Source organism: Ambystoma mexicanum, chromosome 4q (genome assembly GCF_040938575.1).
Source record: "Ambystoma mexicanum isolate Mex_15411 chromosome 4q, UKY_AmexF1_1, whole genome shotgun sequence".
NCBI classification, from domain to species: domain Eukaryota; kingdom Metazoa; phylum Chordata; class Amphibia; order Caudata; family Ambystomatidae; genus Ambystoma; species Ambystoma mexicanum.
The window spans coordinates 1,211,217,907-1,211,238,232 of NC_090928.1; the positions used below are offsets into that span (position 1 = coordinate 1,211,217,907).

Genomic DNA, 20,326 nt, shown 5'->3' on the forward strand with positions numbered 1-20,326 from the left:
GAGAATGGGGGGGCCAGAGGGGTGGAAAGCGCCTGCTGGCCACGGCGCACACACCACGGTTCATGCATTAATGCACAACATACTGCCCCTGGAGCGCCCTGACGAAGTACTGCACCAAAGAAGAAGAGAGTCCCTCGAATCCAACATTTAGTTATGGCTATTGTGAGACAGGCATGGTATCAAGAGAGACAGACTCAAAGATAATTTTTCAAAACCTTTATTTATTAAAGTTCCTGGGTTGGTGTAATGCCTAACTGGGCCTAACACTAAAGGGACGATTCCCTTAACTGATGTGTCTAAGAGTCGCTGAAGTCTATAAGTACAAAATAAAAATCCACCTCTGTCTAAACCTATGCTTGCCCTCGCGCTTTGACAAAAATGTGTTAGGAAGTCTTTCAAAAGCAAAAAGTGGTGGTTCAACAAATATAGGAAACCAGGACTAGTTACAGGTGGTCTTCTTACCAGATGTAGGTTGATCAGCTTCAAAAGGATGAGTTCAATCAAAAGGGACAGTTCATATGACCCTCTCCATAGTTCAAACAATGCCAATGTCGTAATGCCTTGGGGTTTCCTTCCCCAAGCTTCAGTTCCTTCTGTAACACAAAACAATCAAGATTCCACTTTGATAGACCTCTTCGGGTTTACTTCCCCAAGTTCAGGCCTCTTTCAAGTTCAAACACAAGCCAGCTCTTAGACCTCTAAGGGTTCCCCTTCCCTAAGCTCAGGTCCCTCTTAAGCTTAAAAGAAAACATGAGTTCAGTTTGTCAGGATGTGCCTTTTGCTTCATATACAGTTTTTTCGAAGGGTTAGCATCAAAGACTTTTATTTTTATAATTTAGTTTTTATTGGCATTTTCATACTCAAAACAAAACATGAAACAAAGAACTCCAACCCCCCTACCCCCTACTCCTCCCTCCCTCCTCCCCAACCCAGGGTTTGAGAGTAGTCCAGTGCTGTAGCGCTTCCCTAGCGGAGCAATCCCCGCCAACCTCCCCCCTGTTCGCCCTTATATTGTGGACTGACCAGAACAGATATACCCCTTCAAGAGTCTGCTTCACTGAGAGCGTCTATTAGTATGCCCAAGACATTCATGCTGCCTTGGACCGTCCACCAGGTATTCCAGTAAGGCTACCCAGTACGACCTCATTTTGAGATGCTGTCCTTGAATCGAGTACGCGAGTCACTCAAGTGCCACCAAATTCCAAAGCTTTGCCACCCATTCATGATCCTGTGGCGGGTCCTTTGCTTTCCATCTGCGAACTAGTACCATTGCCGCAGCAATCATTGCGTAGAGCTTGCGGCCTGCCTTACTCTTAATTGCCGCCAGAGACCCCCCCCCCCCGGCCCAGAATCGCCAAACCTTTGTTACCCCCCCAGGATCCATGTCCAGTACTTGGTTGAGCGCCTCCCAAATCCCGGCCCAGTAATTCTCAATTAACGGACACTCCCACCATATGTGCTCCCAAGTGCCCACTGTGCCACATTCTCTTCAGCATAGGGGGAAAGCCCCGGGGTACATTCTGTGAAGTTTGGAAGGGGTCCAGTGCCACTGGGTGAGCAGCTTCAGCCACATCTCCCTAATTTGAAGGGATCTTGTTAACTTTGGTATCTGCTTCCATAGCCAACACCAGTCGTCATCCTCAACTCCGGACCTGGTGGCAATTTCCCAATTCTTCATGTAGGACCGCAATAGAGGATCCTCTCCTGCCTTCAAATGCCTATATAGGGCTGTGATCAGGTGCTTGTCCCCAGATATCCTACTGAGAAACTTTTCAAAGGGGGTTAATTGTCCGGTAGCTGAGAAAATGCCGTAATTGACAGTGACAGAACCTTTCTCCTTCTCCCAGAGTGAAGTCTGTCTTACACTGTTCAAAGGGCTTAACCAGGCCCTCCCCGTACATATTCCGTAACATTCTATCTCCCCCCCCCCCCCCGATGCCAAGCTTGGAATGCAGTAGTATTGTGACCCAGGGTGAACTGCGGGTTAGTAAATAGAGGTGTATAGGGGGGTGGGTGCATCGTTAAGTGGGTCTGCTGCACCGCCTCGTCCCAGGTACGGCCAACCAGAGCTAGGATAGCACTGCTGTTCATCCGAGTCGGCCTTTCCTGTTTGGGCTTCCACAGGACCCCTTCGAGATCCTCCCCCAGTACCGCCCTATCCATAGGCCCCATACTTTCCCACAATCATCTGTTTGCCAATCCCGGAGCACCTTTAGCTGAGCCGCCCTATAGTAGACCCTGAAATAAGGTAGTACCATGCCCCCCCGCTCTGTGGGGGTTCGCATCACCTTGGCCGCTATCCTTGGGGACTTATTGGCCCACACAAACATGCTGAAAAAGGCTGGGAGAACGTGCACCGGCAGGGCAGCGAATTTGTGCAAGAGTTTGGGGAGTACGGTCATTTTTAGGGTGTTGGTTAGTCCTAGCCAGGAAACCGCTAGAGGGCCCCAGTCTATCATATTACTCTTTAGTTTCTCCAGTAGGGGCGCGTAATTCGCATGATACAGTTGTTCCACCCTTGTAGTCAGTTTTATTCCCAAGTAGGTGATAGAGTGGTCCACCCATCTATAGGGGGAAGTGGCCTTCAAGGCGCAGACTGCTGGCATCGGGACTGTGAGATTAAGAATTTCAGTTTTGGAGGCATTGATTTTCAGGCTACCAAAGTGGGCCAGTTCAGCTTCCAGTGCGGGTATGGCCGTACTCTGGCTGGTAATGGAGAGTATCACATCGTCAGCAAATGCTGCGATTTTGTGCGATTCCCCTGCGAAGGGGAATCCTGTTATGAGCTGGTTGGATCGTACCGCTTTGAGGAACGGTTCCAAGTGGAGAGCATACAATATCGGGGAGAGCGGGCACCTCTGTTTAATGCCCCTTTCGACGCGCACAGGGTCCGATAGTTGTCCATTCACCGCTAATCTGAGGGTCTGGTTTCTGTAATTAGCTCTGATCCTGTCCATAAATTTGGGACCAAACCCCATCCTAAGCATGGTTGCAAAAAGAAATCCCCACTCCACCCGATCAAACGCCTTCTCTGTGTCAATTGCCATGAGGAGAGCAGGGATTCCTCTTGTGAGCCTTCTCCATGAGGTGGGCCAGCCTCCTAACGTTGTCGCTGGTCTGCCTGCCTCGGACAAATCTCGATTGGTCCCGGTGGACCAGCTTCGGGACCAGATGGTCTAACCTCTTTGCTATGACCTTGGCGTGTATTTTAAAATCTACATTGATTAAAGCTATGGGACGGTAGGAGGCACATTCAGTTGGGTCCTTGCCCTTTTTGTGGATTAGGACAACTTTCGCCTCTTCCATAGTTCTCGTGATTGCGCTGTCCCGTCCCACTTGGTTGAAGAGCGTGGTTAAGATAGGAGTAAGTACTTCATTATGCCGTTTAAAAGATTCCGCCACATAGCCGTCCAGGCCTGGCAATTTAAGATTAGGCACAGCTCTTATTGCCTCCCTTACCATATCCTCTGTGATATCCCTTTCCAATGTTTCCATCTCATCTTGCGTTATGCGGGATAAGCTGACCCTATCTAAGTAATTTAGTTGGTCTGCCGGCGCCGGGGCATCAGACGAGTACAGGACGGAGTAGAATCGAGAGAATTCCCTCAAGATGTCCTCACTATTGGTGGTGGTGTTCCCTCCCCCCACCTTAATCTTTATTATTATCTTCTCTTTCAGCTCCTTTCTAAGCAATCTCGAGAGCAGCCGGTCGGCCTTGTTGGCTTCGATGTCATATTTCTGCCGGAGATACAACAAACTCCGCTCAGTAGCCAGAGTCTGGATCAGGTCCAGCTGACCCCGCACTGCCCTATACTCCCTTTTGGTAGCCTGCGTCTGATTTACCCCCATTTTATCAATTATCCCCCTTAGTGCTTCCTCTAGACGCGCTTCCTCCATTCTCAACTCCGTCCCTTCATGCTTTGATCGCTATAATTGTCCCTCTCAGGTTAGCCTTAAAGGCGTCCCACCTGACTTGGAGCGACGTATCCCCTGCGGGATTCTCAACAAAGAAGCGTTCTACTTCCTCCTCAATCTCTCGGACCAGTACTGGATCTTTGAATAGGGAGATCGGATAACGCCATTTCCACAGCCCCGCAGGTCTGCCCTTCGCCTTCATGGATATGATCAGGGGGGCATGGTCAGACAGCGTTGTAGAGCCCATAGAGATGTCCAGAGCCCTTCCCAGAAGATTGACTGGTAGCCAGATGTAATCTATTCTCAAATGGGATCGATGAGCATGTGAGTAAAAAGTGTACCCGCCCAGCTTCTCCCCGTATCTCTCGCCACGCATCAACGAGGGCCAGGTTGGTGATTTTCTCCTTCTGGGCTTGCGATGGTCTCCCCTGCGGGCCCGCCCCTCCTGCCGTTCTATCTTTCACTGGGTACCATGCAATATTGAAATTGCCAGTAAGGGTAATAGGGGACTTGGCAAACTTATCAAGTTTTCCCAAAGTATCTTGAAGGAAGCTATTTTGTGCTGTATTTGGGGCATATATCGTTGCCGTGATAGGGTGCTTGTTGCCCTCCAGAGAAACCACTAAGAACCTCCCTTGGTCATCTGCCACTTTCCCAGTGATATGTAGCTCCAGGACGTCCCTACGTGCCAATAGGACTCCTGCTTTCTTTTCAGATTGAGTAGCTTGTAATGACCTGGAGTACCGCCAAAACGTACCAATTCCCCTGTCAGCTGTTCGAATGTGGGTCTCTTCCCGCCTGATGAGGTGCTCTACTTTCTTACGCTTAATCGGTGAGCTTAGGCCATTTACGTTGAGGGAGAAGATCCTCAATACTCGTTGGCTAGGCGTAGTAGCTAAAGTGGAACTAACATATCTCCTGAGGGAGCCTGTGTAGTAACCGGCCCTCCTCGCTTGGGCTCCCTTTTTCTGGTGGGCTGTAGAACCTCTGCTTTCCTTCTAGCCTACTGGCTCTCCCAACACCCCCCCCCCCGATGCCCTTTCACTCTGGCAGTGTGGGAAGAATGGCCTGAGCCCCCTCAAATCAGAACCTCGAGAGTTCTCCCATCGAGTGCCCGCCAAGTGTTCCAACGCGGGACCTCCCAGTCCCATTCCAAGATGTGAGTCCCCGCCCCCCCCTTGCGGGCATTGCTGCTTGACCTGACCTTGTCAATCAAACCTTCCTGCTGTTGTGCCCTCCCCAGGCATATTTTCCCTGCTCCATCAGCGATACCACTTGCTGACCAATCATTTCTTTGATTCCTGGTCGTTCCTTGGCGACGGACCTTGCAGGAGCGGTTGGTTGTCGTTTTTCCTCGATTTCTTAGAGCGGGCCGTGGACCATTCCCCCGCTCTACAGGCGGTTCTCTGGGATGAAAGCGGGGACGATGGTGGCAGAGCTTCCTCTTCAACCCCCAACAAGGCGAGGCCCTGTTCACATGTAGTAATCTTCTGAGGGTTCCCTCGCCATTCGAAGGTCCGGCCATATGGATGTAGCCATCTGTATCAAATGCCTTGGGCTCTTAAGTGGGAAAGTACCGGCCCTATTCTTCGTCGTTTGTTTAAAGTTGCTTGCGTCAGATCCTGATACAGCGCTATCTCTGTTCCATTTTACGTGAGACGGCCAGCCGTCCGTGCTGCTGTTAGGTTTTCGCTCCTTCACTGTGTAGCTGTGCATTAACACCAGGACATCCCTGGGCCTGGCGCCTGGCTCTGCTCATTTGGGACCCACTCTATGTATCCTATCGAAGACAATGTCCTCCGACCCCGGCGTCTCCAGGAGGTCTGCGAAAATGCCCTTCACAGCTTGGGGGAGGTCTTGGTCTAAAGTGTTCTCTGGAAGGGCCTTAATCCGAATGTTCGAGCGCCTATACCCGTTTTCTAAGTCCTCCACCTGGAGCTCCAGGTTATGCGTGGCTGTCGCCAATGTGTCTAGGAGAGGGTCAGTCTTCCTTGCGTCCTCGGCTATGTCCTGAATCGCCCTCTCATTTGTGTCCACCCTTTCCTCGATCTTGCTGATGTCCCTTTTGATCTCCTGGAGGACTTTCGCCAGGTCTTCCCCGAGGGCCTCCATTTGCTTTTGACCCACGGTGGTGATCTTTTCCACTATGTCGGCCAGAAGGAGCTTCAGCGCTGCCTGGGTGACTGGTTGTTCCGGAGCATGCAAGTCCGCCGTAGGGTCCCCTGTAGGCCACTCGTTAGGGCATGTTGCCTGGGTGTCCTCCGTGCCCTTGGCCCATAAATTGGTCAGAGCATCCTCCTGCAGTCTCCTCGAGGGTCTTTGGAGGGATTGGGGGTCCTTGGCTTTGTTCTTGGTCAGGGTGCTGTGGTCAGAGTATGGAGTTCCATGTCCCCCTAGCACTGGATAGGTAAAGCTGAGCACCGATATGGGGGTCCCTTTGCGAGCGCTGATGGTCGAGACAGTCCACTGAGCGCTGTTGCACCCCTCCAACACCAGGAGGGGCCCGGCGCTGTGGTGATCTGCTATGGGTGCTGTAGCGCTTTGGTTATGTGGGGCGCCGTGGTGTGCCCAGGAAGAAGAGAGGGAAATGCAATCCAGCCCCTTCAGTTGAGAGGCTGTAGACTCTCCTGCGCAGGGCAAATGCACTCACGGAAGAGGGGGGGGAGGGTCTCTGTGAGAGGGGGCCGCCGATTGCCTTTGTCTCCCCCTTTCCCCTTCTATGGAGCTTGCTGAGGTCCCGCCTGCCAGGCGCCTGAAAGTTCCCGCACGGTGGTGGAGTGATCAATGGGGGTTGCGGGGCCGCTCAGTCCCGGATGGGGGGCCCCTCTGGGAGGTGGACTCCGTGGGTACCAGTGAGGATGAGCCCGGGGGCCGGAGGGCCTGCCCCTTCCCCCCCCACCAGGGCGCAGGCCGTACCTTATGGTGATGGTCCCTGGGGGCGTCACGCAGCGTCCCCCGCTCCTCCGCTTTACTGGGCTCCGGCTCGGCTCTGCACTCCCATGGCCTCCCTTCAACCAGGCCCAGGGATGGCCGCAGCAGGTGTTACCTCAGAGGGGCGACACACCGTGGGCCCAGTCGCTCTCCTCTGAGGCTTCCACAGGGCGCCCCCTCCAGTGCCGGCTGTTCCTCTTCCAGCTAGTGTGGGCGGGTTGTCTGCTAGCCGGGTCCCTGCCCCAGATCCAGTCCCCCGCTGGGGACGTCCAGGCGCGGCCCCAGGACCCTCCGCTGCACGAGATGGCCGAGACCCGGCGAGGAGACGCCCTGGGGGGCCCAGCTTGCGTTGCGGGTCCTCAATGCTGCGTCTGATGGGCTCCTCCAGGTGCGCAATCCGTGCCTCCTCCATCTCCGCCTGAGCTCTGGCAGCTGTCTGCTATCCGGGTGCCCCCGTGACTTAGGTGGGTACCGCTCACGGGTCCACGGATCCTACTGTCCCGGCCTTGCAAGACTGCCGCTTTCCACCGCCTGCCTCTCAAAGTGCTGCGGGGCAACCTTGATCAGGTCCTGCTCCATTGCCTCCGCGGAAGCCCCGCCTTTGTTTACAGTGGCCTCGTGGGGGGGGGGGGGTTCAGAAAATTTGGTTGCAGGGTCTCGGGGCAGGAGCTTGGTGGCCGCGGTATTCACAGCATCGCGGCCATCTTGGAATCCAGCATCAGAGACTTTTGAAAACGCCAGGGTATTTACTCCCCCCCCCCCCCTAAGCGTGACCGCTCCTAGCTTATTTCTTGCTCTTGACTTTCCTTCATGGGCTTTCTGCACCCCTTCTTGCTCTCCTCTATTTTCTTGACTTTCTTTCTTTCTTTCTTTCTTGTGCCTAATGGCACCTTTCTTTCCGTCTCCTGAACACTTGCACTCTCCTCTTCGTGCCCACTAGCACCTTTCTTTCCTTCTCCTGCACACTTGCACTTTCTTTACCTTTCTGCACCCACTGGCACCTTTTCCACTCTGCCGGGTCGCTTGCACCCTTTTCTCTCGTTTCAGGTCACTCATGCCCTCTTTAACCCCTTAACTGCCAAGGGTCTCCCCAGCGCCTTTTTTGGTGATTTTGGTATGTCGCCATTCAATCCATTGTAACTTTTTTGGGGTACATGAGATATCTCTGCCAAACGTGGCCCCTTTTCTTCCACATATAGGCGGTCATAACACCACCAAGGAGTCCTAGTTTGCTGTATGGGGGTGAGAGAAAACCAAAAAGGGAGACAAGTCTGGGTTTTTCAGAAAATGCCAATAAAATGATGTACAAAGAAGCCTGTGGTTTTTTCCTTTTAAGAGCTAGGAACAAATGGTTTGCTATGCTGAATTCGCCATTTTCCAGGCTTTCGGAACAGGGCGAGAGGAAACCAAAGAAACATTTTTATATGGTTACCATCCGTTTTGTGAGCAGTAGGCGATTTCTTTTTCCAATAGGACATGCGTGGACAGAATGGTAGAGGAGGGTAGGAAAGCTGAATGGGAAGACAGAAAGGCATACATTTCTGAAAAGTAGACAAAATTCCAAGTTTAGGGGGGGGGGGGGGATTTGCGCAGGTCAGGCAACAACTATGTAGGGAAAATGTCCATAGTTTGGGAGAAAAAAATAAATAACAAAAAAAAAAAAAAAATAGGTATTTGGTGGACATGGTTGGCCCGGTAAGGCAATGGATTCTGTGAATTTTGAGAAAAGCAATACTCTGCTACATTCCCCCCCCCCCCCCCCCCGACGCTTCCAGTTAGAAAATCACACATTTTTCGTAATGTTTCACAAAACAAGCAATACCACAAGCCAAAAACAGAGCCATGGTACACAGGATTTTTATGCTTATGGCCTAAACAGACGTACTTAACGTGTAAATAAGGAAAACAAATGTGGTGGGGAAGGGCAAGCATACATTTTTTGAAAGAGCACAGGCAGCCCTTTTGAAGGGTAGGGGACTTGTGCAGGTTACAAAAGCGTATAGTGCCGAAAGCAGCGACTAAATGTGGGTCACATTTGGGAAATGAAATGGTTGTGTGAAAAAGTGCAGCAGCAAATGTATGAAAACGTTACGAAAACCAAGTGAACACAACAAATGTCCTAACCCTCCCGCGTTCCCACATGTGTCCCGACGACAACGGTACCCCACATGTGTGGGTGCACCTACCTGGGCGCAAAGGGAAAAGGCTAAACCACTGGTAACCCCAAGTCTTTCGGCAGAGCAGATTATGGACAACCTACAGATTTGGGCCTGGAGTGTCGCAGCCACCAAGGAAAACAGGGAACCCCATGCATTTCCAAAAATAATATATCTGTGGGAATCCACAGTGGTCTGACTTGCGCGAATCGGCTCAGAATTTATTACCCACAATCCATGGCAAAGTCTGAAATATGGGGGCAAAAACACGATTTTTAGACATTTCCCACCACCAGCCCGCCAAAACACGCCGACAACACCACATGTCCTACCTTTCCGTGTTCCCACAAGTGTCCCGACGAAAACGGCACCTCACAGGTGTGGGTGCACCTACCTGGGCGCAAAGGGAAAAGGCTAAAACACTGGTAACTTCAACACTTTCGGCAGAGCAGATTTTGCTGTTGTGGACAACCTACAGATTTGGGCCTAGGGTGTCGAAGACACCAAGGACAACAGGGAACCCCATGCATTTACAAAAAGAAGACACCCGTGGCAATCCACAGAGGTCTGACTTGCGCGAATCGCCCCAGAATTTATTACCCACAATCCCCGGCAAAGTCCAAAATTTGGCAAAAACCCCCCACCATTTTCAGACATTTCCCCCTGCCAACCCACCGAAACACGCCACCAACACTTACCTTCCCACATTCCCACAGGTGTCCCGACCAAAACGGTACCTCACATGTGAGTGCACCTACCCGGGTGCAAAGGGAAAAGGCTAAACCACTGCTATCCCCACCCCCCCCCCCCCAAAAGGTTTGGGGAGCCGACCTGCAGATTTGGGCCTAGGATGTCGCAGCCACCAAGGAAAACAGGGAACCCCATGCATTTCCGAAAAGAATACAGCCGTGGGAATCCACAGAGGTCTGACTTGGGTGAATCGCCTTAGAATGTATTACCGCCAACCCACCGAAACATGCCACCAACACCACATGTCCTACCTTCCCACATTTCAACAGGTGTCCGGGATGAAAACAGTACCTCACACATGTGTGGGTGCACCTACCTGGGTAGAAAAGGAAAAGTGTTGACCGTCCACAAGTCTAACAGCAGTTCCAGGGAGCCCCAGCCGGGCCCCCATCCGTTCCCCCAGAGGGAAATTCTGTAATGCTGCCTAGCCAGAGCTCCAGGCTGGTCGGGGGCGATGTCCCTGGCCTTGGGTGGCTGTCCCTCATGTGGGTTGACCATCCACAAGTCCAGCAGCGGTTTCAGGGAGTCTTGGCAGGCTCCCCATCCTTTCCCACAGGGAGACGGTGTAACACAACCCAGCCAGAGCTTAAGGATGGTCGGGGTGATGTCCCAGGCCTTGGGCACCCGTCATTCATGTGGGTCAACCATCCCCAAGCCACGCTTGGAGCTCTGGCAGGGCTACGTTACAGCTTCTCCCCCCCGGGAAAGGTCAGGGACCCTGCCGGGGATCTCTGGAACCGCTGCTGGGCATGGGGACGGTCAAACCACATGGGAGACAGCCGCCCAAGGATATCACCTCCAACTGTCCTGGAGTTCTCGCTGGGCTGCGTTACAGCCTTTCCCTCTGGGGGAAGAAAGGGGACCCTGCCGGAACTGCCACTGGACTTGGTGACGGTCGACCCACATGGGAGACAGCCACCCAAGGCCAGGGACATCAACCCCGACAGAACCTGGAGCTCTGGATCGGCTGTGTTACAGAATTTCCCTTGGGGAAGGGATGGGGATCCTGCCGGGGCTCCCAGGGACAGCCACTGCACTAGGGGATGGTTGCCCCATATGGGAGACAGCTGCCCACATGGCAGACAGCCCCCTAACCCCCCCACTTCACAAACAGATCCATGGTGGTCTAGTGGGATTGCTGGGAGCGGATCGATCGAAATGCGCCCGATCCGCGTCCAGCAATGCTTCAAATAAGGTGTTGTTGGAAAGGGAAGTCTTCCCCCCTTTCCAACGACACCTCCATCGATCTGAAGGGCACAATAATGTCACAGATCAAGAGAGAAAGGTGGACACTCATGGCTGCCGCGGTGAAAATTACTTTCAGTCTCATGTCAGCACGCATTATGCGTGCTGACGTGAAACTGAAGGAAATCCAACCCCCGGGCCATGAGGAGGAACCTCCTCCTCGCATAGCCCGGCGGTTGGTTACACTTTTGTGCAATCCCTGCTTTGCAGGGATCGCACAAAGTGAAGTGCCAAAAAGGACAAGCCATCTCGTCCTTGGAACTTGAGGGGTTAATATAGTCCTTTCCTTCTCTTCCCTTTGCACGCTCTGCTTCGCAACTTTCTATCGATATCGTTACTCTTCTCTCAATCTGTTTGCTTTACTGGTTTCCTTTTCTTCGTGATACTTTTATTCATCCCTCTCCTCCTACTCCCCACTCTCTCACTCTCTCACTCTCTCCCCCCACCCTCCTGCCCTCTCTCTCCCGCCCTCTCTCTCCATCCCTCCCCCTCTTCCCCTCCTTCCACCTCTCCTCTCCCCCGCCTTCCCCTCCCCACGCCTCCCCTACCCGGTCAGCAACGCAGTGTCAAGCAGTCCTTTCCTGGTTGTGCAGGCCTGAGGTCGGCATTTCATCACCGGCCCCTCAGACACCTTTGGGGCCGGCACAGGTCCCAAGGGAACGAGCAATGCTCCACCGCCAACAGCAGCCTTCAAGACGCTTTGCGCGGCTCTCTTGAGACACAGCTCCCAAGACACGCTGCAGTGTGAGTGATAATTAGTGAATGCCTGACTAGCAATGGGACAACGTCAGGTCTTTCTACAGCCGGTTTCCCTTACACTCCCCATGTTATTCCTATAGGAAATCTTCACTACTCCCAGTTGCCTCTTCCTCATTCCAGTATTGGTTGGAAATGGGGAGGAGTGACGGTATGGGTTTGGAAATACCCCATAAAAGCTGAGGGACAGGATTTTAGGTGTAATGGGGAAGGGGGCGGGGGGAATACCATGCGACGCCCTTGGAGGTTCTCCTCCCAATCCCCCGTGACACCCCACTCAGGTGATCCTCCCTCAATTGTCCACCCCAAAGGATCGGAATCTACCGAAAAATGGGACACAGAATAAGATGAACGAGTACACGGTGGCCCCACTAAACCCTCTGCAAACCTCCATGTCCATGGTAGAGGCACACGGCGCTCAAGATCCAACCGCCTTATTATCACTTGCGGATGTGATGACAGCCATCAGTAAATCGCAGACAACCATGAAGGGCAAAATTGAAATACTTTGCTCAGACGTTGCTATAATGTTGACTACCGGGACTACAATGCATTTATACACATGGCGTGCAATAAGGGCTCGATAACGCATGATGGAGCCAGGATTGCATTCTTCCCGGACCACGTCAGAGCGGTTCAGAGAGCTCGCCAATCGTTTGTCTCCATTAAAAAGAAATTGCAATTAGCGGTAGTAAAATACGCCCTCTTTCCGGCACAACTCAAAATATACCCCAATGGAAAAGCACATCTCTTTACGGACACTTAAGAAGCACAGACGTGGATGGAACTACATGATGACAGTAGGGAAGCAGTCCAACACTGAAAGGCTAAGACTCCTCTCGGCTGAGAATCTATCTCTCCTGACCAACAGGCCCAAATGCAAGAAGGTGCATCGGAACATAAAGATGGGGAGGCGCAGGAGCCTAGGAAAGTGGGCTGAAGAATCATGCAGTCAACATGTCCAAGGAACAGGAATAATAAGACGGGAATACACATCCTGCAGTACAACTAAAGGCCGGTTTGGGTGAAAGGTAGTTCGTGTTAGGGTGAATCATGGGGTGGGGGACATGGGGTGTTAAGCTGTTGAAAGGTTTAGGACAGAACATGAAGGCTATTCCCTCTGCAAACCGTAAAGCAAATTGCTTCATCATGCTCATCCAGATGTAAACCCGTGCCACACAACTGACATACAATACTATATATGGCGATTAACAGGGGAAAGAAATTAATGCTCCTCACATGGAATGTGAACGGTCTTGGTGATCAGATCAAGAGTTGTCCTGCAGTACATTAATAGACACACGCCAGACAGTCCTACTCCAGGAAACACACCTGGTAGGAACTGAATGCAGGTTCTTCAATAAAACCAATTATACTACCTCCATACACGCTCTAATTTATGGCAGTAAAACATATCCCTGTGGCAGATATGCCCCGGTAAAGGGAGATGTGTGTGGCAAAACCTTAGGCATTCTAGGCGTATATACTGTTATTAGAGGAGATCCAATCCTGATGCTTCAGTTTTCAACTGGCTTTTGGATTCTGGGGGAGACTTAAGTAATGGACCCAGTTAGGGTCCGCACTCACCTGCTGAACAGAAACCCAAACATTCACACTAAATTGTACACGTCTGCCCCGGCGATGGGCATGTCAGAAGTTTGGAAATAACTCCACATTCAAGAAAAGGGGGTTCTCTTTCCACTCAGGAGTCCATGCCTCCAGGTCACGACTAGATTATTTCTTCTTCCCTCACCGACAGGAATGAGTGGAGTCGGCTAGACTCCTACCCAGGGGATTATCAGACCACTCACCACTTCTAATTGAGGTTACGGGTACTAGTCCCAAACCACAGACACAATCGTTATTAAACAGCTATTATCTGAGCCTCTCTGACATAATGCAAGGCTTAAACAAAAAGACGGACGAATACTTCATGATTAACGCAACATCAGTCGATAGCCCAGTAACACTTTGGGAGGATTATAAAACATTGGTAGGGGGGGGAGGCTATATCATTAATCTCGGCCATGGAGGCGAGGAGACTGGAGGAGGAATTCCTCGGGAGGGGCTCCAAGGACACATATAGACTCCTGCTTATGGCTAGGGACAGATACCGTAACCTCTCCCTGGATAATGAGCGCCAAGCCCACTTGGACTTACTGAGCAGAGCCTACGACAGAGAGGACAAGGCAGGGAAAATCCTTCCGTGGCTTGAAAGACGAGACAAAGAATCTCGATATGTTAGGGAGATGAAAGACGGGGAAAAAAGACTAGTTAGCAAGACCAGGGTATGAGGTATTTGCTGAGTATTACGAAATGCTCCATCGGGCTCCCAGAGATACAGTTCCTCCTGGAGACCCAAATGTGCTCGCTAATATAATGCTGCCCCAACACTCCGACCAGCAGAAACTCAAGCTGGATTTAGAGATCAAGGATGAGAAGGAGATAGCGGAAGCAATTTCGAAACTTCTGGGAAAGCTCCAGGTCCAAATGGGTTCACGGTGGGGATACGGTAGAAACTAGGCAACAAGATCACTAATCACATGCTTAATCATTTCTGTAGAAGTAAAGAAAATTCTGTGCTATGCCCGGACCTATAACGTACTACAGTAGTAGTCATCCCCTCCCGCCGAGTGCGCCTCCTTAGTCACCCGGCTCCTAAAAGGTCATCCCCTCGCTGATCCACCCTGACCAATGTGGTTTCTTACCGGACAGGTCCAACTGCATGAACATTAGGCAAATACACGTACCATTGGATCAGGCCCAGACTATCCACATTCCGCTTTCAATCCTTTCCATTGACTTTGAGAAAGCGTTTGATTCTGTCTTTTGGAGTTTCCTGTGGAACGTAATGGGGCAGATGGGCTATGGCAACAACTTTCTACAATGGGTCAAGTTAATCTATGAGGCACCAGTGGCAGAACAAAGCAAAAACCATACGTTTCTGTACGGTAACCCTCGAATGCACTCTAAAGGGCTCATACAAACCCAAATACAGTAAGATAGTCTGTAGATGGGAGCACCGCAAATCTAATCACTGGTATCCCTAAGACAGACTGACAGATAATTGTCACACATACAAGACTTATAAACACAGTCAAACAGAAAAATTCAAATAGAGAACTGTATTCAACATACCAACAAACAGTTTTTTTTTAATGTCAACATTACATTTTAAACATCGGTAAGTGCATAAACCTCCTGTACATACAGTCTTAGATACAGCAAATGTTATACATAACTTAAGCTCAGTTACACAATCAAATCAAAATTATAGAAAAACCCAATTCTAAGAAAAAACAAAATTACAAGAGCAGCATAATTTCAAGAAAAACATATATAATGTCACTGATTTCCGTTCTCTCAATATTAATAACAAAAACCTGCCACCGGACTTGTGATGCTTTTTTATTAGCAGGGGAAACTAAACAGTGAATTGTCCTTTTCACAATTATCCAAAGAAGCTCCTCAAAATTATGATATGCAGCCAACGCGTTTCGGATTCAAAAAAATAATCCATCCTCAGGGCAAGGAAAACCTATTTGTTCAGATTGGCCTAACACCTTCTAAGTAAACCCAGAAGAACACAACAGCCCCATGTCAGAACGTACAATCTCACATTCAATGGTAATTATGGAAATATTCAAAGATCAAAATACACTAACCTTCCAACTTCAAACAGAATTCAAACAACAAAAGAAGCCCTATTCAGAGAGAAAGAGCACATGTCAATATACCATAGACGCTCAAGCACAAGACATACTAAATGCTAGCTCATGGCTACAAACAACCTATCAGTATACTCCAGGATCCTTAGTCCAAAAACATACCCTCCAAGAGTTTCAATGGTTATCCCACTCACAAGAACCCTTACTGTCAAAACCTATAGTATAACCTGTGGCCGGTGTCAACATACTCACCCCAAAAGGGGAGCCAGACCTTACAAAGTCGAGTGGTGCTTCGCGGTTACAAGCTAACACCCCGAATTTCGGAGTCTAGTGGAAATCCTTCACATATATAGCAATCGGCATCAACGTGGATACAGCAGTAGAAACAAAACCTAAAACGTGCAAAACAATTTCAATCACTTAATCCATACGCTCTAAATCCACACAAGGTATACAGTCTGACACAAGGGGCCCTTTGTATCGAGCCAGAAACTCACCCCAATTTCCAAGATCACAAGGTGTGTACGAGCTAACCAGCCGATCCAATGTACACACGGCCATTCATAAAACTCCTAAATCAATAACCGCAGCAACTCCGCGCTGTCAAGCACCTCGAATGCCCGGGCGCCATCTTAGTTTGGAACAAGACCCGATGTCATATACAAACTCCAGCACCACCTTTGATTGGTAAAAACGCGTTTCTCCCTTCCAGACTTCACAGCCCTACCAACGCCATCCCGGCGTTCACAAAAATCAAAACAATGGATAAATAAATAAGACATGGACAATAAGTGTTACGAATGATTACAAATAATTGTGAAAAAAATATTACAAATTAAAATCAAAAAACCAAACAACCCCCAATAGTGTACCTACATGTAAAAAATTCAGAAACCAGTCGCAACTGTGCCAATATTTAGAGGTCCCTACCGGGGGCCAAAGAGCCAACCCACTCGCTTCTACAACACCCCTGATTGGTCCATAATGTAGCTTGCAGCATAACCAGGCTGCATACACCTCAAAACACGGTTAGTATGGGGTCTGCAACTTCAGGTCGGCGGGGGGCGCAGATAACAATCTGCTCTGGGGCCCCACCCCCTCCCCACCCCTGGCTGGCCCGAGACAAACCCACGGAATAGGTCTCGCCATAAATCATTGCCCATAATCAATCATCGTACTGGCATCACAGTCCCCTCATTGAAGATTTACAGACATATAATACCACATCAGCACCAGTGGCGGAAGTCGGGGTAAACAGGAAGTCCTCTAGAATATTCCCTCTGGAGCGAGGGTCCAGACAAGGCTGCCCCCTGCCCCCCTCCTGTTCACTTTGGCCATTGAACCTCTAACAATCCGGTTGAGAACTGATATGGATCAGCTTTCTGTGGCCTATGGGGCATGAGGACAAAGAGGCATTTTATGTGGATGACCCATTGTTATTCCTGGGGAACCCTACACACTCCTGTCTGATAGTGACACAAGTACTCCCAGACTAAAGAGCAATTAGTGGAATTAAGGTAAACTGGCACAAGTCGACATGGTCTCCCAAACAGGGCGAGGATCTAGCGACACCTCCCAACTCTGCGTATCACATAGCGCAGGATAGTTTCATATATTTGGGCATTCAGATATGCAGCATCAGACAAAATTCCAGAAACATAACTTACAACCCATTACGGAGCGGTTTGCCCACGTCGTTAAGCATTGGAAACCACTCCTGATAACACTATTAGTGAGGGCTGCAGTGTTCAAAGATGATGTTGTTGCCGAGGTATACATACATCCAGCAGAACATCCAATGTGCGGTGCCCAAAGTACAATTTGATAACTGGATACTATTCTTAGGGTCCGCCTTGGGGGGTGTCCAGAGACCAACCCTGAAGTACTATAGCAACATTGCAACAGTCTGTGGGGGTGGTGGGTATTGACTACCAAATATTAGGAAATACTACTGGGTAAGCCAATTGTTAACGGCCCACGGGTGGCTTCACAGAGATCCCCCGTTACCACACACAGAATGAAAGCACCTGGATGAAAGGGGTCACTTGACTCCAAGTTCTTTATGGGGGCAAGGGGAATATACATTACCGAAGACCTCACAACATATAGTTAAAATATGGACAAAGGTTACAAAATGTACGGGATGGGATAATAAGCTCACACTTTCACAACCCATATGGCACAACAAGGCACTAGCTGAAGTCGGGAAGATCGGTACATTTCAGCTATGGATGCATAGTAACATTCTTGTCTTGGGAGAAACATTGAGGGACGGAGACCTATCATTTCAAGAACTTAAACACACATATGGTCTACCGGATTCTGAACTCCATCATAACATTCAGTTCACCCACCCGATGAAATGTCATACACAGGACTTCCACAACGTGCCGCCTCACTCGCCGCTCGAGGTGAACGTGCTAACCTGGGAAATAGGAGCAAAAGCCACCTCCACTTTATACCAGACTATTACCTTGTTCACTTCCCAGGGACTCTCCAACCTTAAAGCCAAATGGGGAAAAGGAAACTTGGCTCGGAGGAGTGGACCAGAGGCATTGATGTTTCAAAGGGCGGTGGCCATTTCATCTAGGCTACGCGTTTTCCATCAAAAGAGCTTACATAAAACGTACTATGCGTGCACACTGCTCTTTGATGTGGTCGAGCACGGATTCCACAATGCTTACACTCTAAAAATATGGAGGGCCCCTACTATGATATAATCTGGAATGCCCGCTGAAATGTAGAATCTGGAACTATACTTTACCATAAAATAGGCTGGCGGTGGTGATGCGTTGCAACATTCCAGAAGCCCCAAACATGTTACTATTAGGGGTGTGTTGTGAAACATCTTTTAACCGCCATGTGAAACTCTTCTTGTCCACTGTGATAATGTTGGTGAAGCGTAATATAGCTATGTCATCATGGGGAAGTGCTGAGATACCCATCTATGGCAAATGGTCTTCGGATGTCGATATGTGTATGTTGCTTGAAGAAATAATCTATCAACTGTCGCAGACGTCCCCAGAAATTCAGGAAAATATGGGACAAGTGAAGTGATGCATGAAAGGATACATGTTTAATTATAATGGGATCAATGTATGCTATTCAAAGAAAGAACCTAGAATTCCCGGGGAGGTGCCTGTAAAGTCCCGAAATCTGGGACATATGGAATAAGGCATGATAAGATATAGGTTTGTTTATATGGCATAGTGGATGGACACGCCAACCAATATCATTGTCCTTTGTTTTTTATGTACAGTTTTTAATTCAAATGAACATACAATGGAAATGTGTTTTTGTTCTGTGAAAAAAACAATCAATTGTGTTTAAAAAAAATAAATCTCCTTTTAGCAATCAACTTTGAGACAATTAATTATCCTAATATCAATCCTTTGCAGAATGATAAATTCAAAGAAAATGCTTTCATGGAATTCATAAATCAATGCTAATCCTTTCATTCTAATAAACAGATTGATGCTGCATAACAATACAGGGAAAACATGATCTTCAAGCAAACGCATTTGAATAACTTGTATCATATTCCATAAAGCCTTTCAATTTTTGTCTAAAGTCCTGTTTTGAGGTAACTATGCGTTTCGGGTTTGAAACCGCACTTCTTCAGGAGATGCAAAACTTGATCTTTCTTGTCCATCTAAAGAAATCCAGACATATTCCAAATTGGTGATTAAATCTAGCGCATTCAAGGCCAAACATGTACCATTATAATCCTCTAATCCCAACCTTGTTTAACAATTAAAGAAATAAATGATCGATCATCTTCGGCCAATAGTAGCAACTTCAACAATAGATGATGGTAATGGACCACCTCTGTCCATGAAACTCCCCAAGGCAGCAAACCAACACGTGCCCATCAAATGCTAGGTATATCATACCACACACCAGGTGTTGCCAGCAAATACTCCGGTATTTTCACCATGCATGTAGGAAAGGCCATTATATTCAGATACCCCTCATATGTAAGATGGTACGGAATCTATACTGGTACTCCAACTATCTTTTTTGTATGGTTTGTACTGACTTATTATGCCTTAACATTCGACAGGGAATGGAGTATTTAACAACCCTGCCTCAGGCCAAAGAAAGGACTCATTTGAAAACACATTTGCTATTGGAAAAGGGGACATGCACTACTCAGGACCAATATAGGCAGTCACTGGAAAAACAAAGGCATGTGCCGCTTGCCTATTTGCTGCGAAGCCCTGTAGATACGGTAGGAGTTGTCACAAGGTGAAAATGTTACTTTCACCAGACTTCAAAATGGCAGACGGGCATTTTGAGTCCTCAGCGAGCGCACCTGGGCTCCCAATTAGAACTCATTACCAGCCGGGAGAGAAACAACCAGCCACAGAGGAAATATTAATTACAACTGTGAAAACAGATGAAAAGAAAACAATAGGAATATAAGAACATAGGAATATAGCCAAGCACATGCGGTGAGGTTGGTAAATAACCTACCAGGAAAGTTACTGAGCAATCAGTTCAATCAACGGGACTTTGAGAGTACTGGGCAAATGGGGTCTCAGACCAAACATAGGGGAGCAGAGAAGGAGCTTGCTGAGAGCTCCATCTCAGACACTAGGCAAGATTGAATGAAGAAAGAGCTGGCTCCAAATCTGAAAATAAAACAGATGCTGTGAAAGACCATTTTGGCAACAACTCATCTTGTGTCTAGTAGATCAGTAAATGTAAGAATCCACTGGTATGTGGAGTGTGTACTAACAGTAACATTACTCTATTACATTCCTGAAAGAAAAAAAAAAAAAAGAAATTCTGATACAGGAGAAAAAAAATAAAAGGACTAGCTGAGGCTTTCCCTAAAACATGAAACTAATCAAGTGGCGAGGTTCTGCCATTTAAAACTGAAGTATAACAGGACCTACAGTA

General features: G+C 49.0%; 1 protein-coding gene across 1 annotated transcript in view; it reads right to left on the minus strand.

The window, feature by feature from the left end:
• CMTR1 (cap methyltransferase 1) overlaps window positions 1-20,326 on the minus strand; it is a 2,036,190-nt gene that overhangs the window by 1,903,938 nt on the left and 111,926 nt on the right. The gene's annotated exons all lie outside the window — the stretch shown is intronic.